The sequence below is a fragment of the Theobroma cacao genome, chromosome 7, assembly GCF_000208745.1.
Source record: "Theobroma cacao cultivar B97-61/B2 chromosome 7, Criollo_cocoa_genome_V2, whole genome shotgun sequence".
NCBI lineage: Eukaryota > Viridiplantae > Streptophyta > Magnoliopsida > Malvales > Malvaceae > Theobroma > Theobroma cacao.
Window position 1 is genome coordinate 10,989,747 of NC_030856.1, and position 2,123 is coordinate 10,991,869.

Consider the following 2,123-nt stretch of genomic DNA (forward strand, 5'->3'; position numbering starts at 1 on the left):
AAAATGTCCTGGTGGTGGAAAATTACAATTTGCCCCTGGGGTGGCAAAATTACCATTTTACCCTTTTACTCCAAATTATACTGAAATTAAAATTTTTCACTTTTAAACCTCAAATCTTACTCCAATGAGTCAAATGGGGCCAAAAAAAATCTTTTCTAAAATGCTCATTTTGTCCCCAGGTGGCAAATGACCATTTTGCCCCTTGATAGCGAAAATTTCAGTTTGACTCCAAATTGATCCTCGAACTCCGAATCACCATATTAAACCATTCTGAGACTTTTAAATTCTTAATTTCATCATGAATTCTCTATTTGATCTAGTTCGATGCTTAAATCAACTTTGTTGTACGTCTAGGTACAATACCGACTTTTGTAAATTTTTCAAGACTCTCTTGGCATGCAAACATGCTATCCATCGCATGTATGTTGTGACAAATATTTTATAGAGTCAGGCTTGTCATCTTCTCCCCCACTTGGATCAACCATATGATCCTTCTTCATGACTGATTTCGGCATCAGGCTAAATATTAATATTTGAATATTATTTTATTAATAAAATATTATTTTATTCTAAAAATTTTATCTTGTCTCCTTGGCACCCAAAATACCTTATTATACCTCACTTGATTTCCAAATCGCCTTTTATCTCACAAATTCTCCTCCAATAAAATTATTATTATTTTATTATTATTTTCTCACTTGCGAAATATTTTATCCTAAACTACTCCTTTCGTCTTTTATCACTTTCAAACATTTTAATTGACCTCAATTTGCATTCAATCAGCTTTATTTATCACCATATCAAAGTATGGGGTATTACACTTTACCTTGAGCTTCAATCCCCAATCTTGAGAGGTTGTTTGCTACTTGATTTTTTATTCCTTTTCTATCGTGAATCTTTAGATCAAACTCTTGTAGCAAAAGAATCCATCTTATAATTCTTGGCTTAACATCTTTATTGGCAATCAAATGTTTGATGGTTGAATGGTCAGTGTACAGTATTAGCTTTATCCCCACGATATAGAAGTGAAATTTATTAAAAGCAAAAACAACAACCAAGAGATCCTTTTCCATTGTGGTATAATTTTTCTATGCCTCATTCAAAATCTTGCTAGCATAATAGATGGAATGAAAGAGTTTATCCTTCTTTTGTACTAAAACAGTTCCCACCGCATAATCACTTATATCACACATTAGTTTAAAGGGAAGAGTCCAATCAGGACTAATTATGATAGGTGCAAAAATTAATCTTTTCTTCAATTCATTAAAAGCAACAAGACAGTCATTATCAAAGTTAAATGGCACATCTTTTTCCAATAAATTGCAAAGTGGTTTAGAAATTTTTGAAAAGTCCTTAATAAATCTTCGATAAAAACCAGCATGACCTAGAAAATTTCTAATACCTTTAACATTTATTAGAGGTGGTAGCTTCTTGATTGTTTCAATTTTTGCTTTATCTACCTCAATTGTAATACTAGAGATCTTGTGCCTAAGAACAATACCTTCTTGCACCATGAAGTGACATTTCTCCCAATTGAGCATCAAATTTGTTTCTTCACATCTCTTAAGTACCCTAGCAAGATTTAGAAAACAATAATCAAAATTATTTCCAAAGACAAAAAAGTCATCCATAAATACCTCCAAACATTGGTCCACCATGTTTGTGAATATGCCCATCACACATCTTTGAAAGGTGGTAGGTGCATTACATAATCTAAATGGCATTCTTCTAAAAGCAAAGGTGCCATAAGGATCTGTAAAGGTAGTCTTTTCCTAATCTTCAGGGGCAATAGCAATTTGGTTATAGCCAGAATAACCATTTAGAAAACAATAATATTTCTTACCAGCCAGATGATCCAATATTTGATTAATGAATGGGAAAGGAAAGTGATCTTTTTCTTGTAGCTTTATTGAGCTTGCAGTGGTCCATGCAAACTCTCTGTCCAGTCATAGTTCTTGTTGGAATGAGCTCATTATTGTCATTGGTAACAATTGTCATCCCCTCTTTCTTAGGAGCACATTGAATTGGACTTACCTATGAGCTATCAAAAATATAATAAATTATTCCAACATCCAGCCACTTGATGATTTCTTTCTTGATCTCTTTTTCATGATAGGATTCAA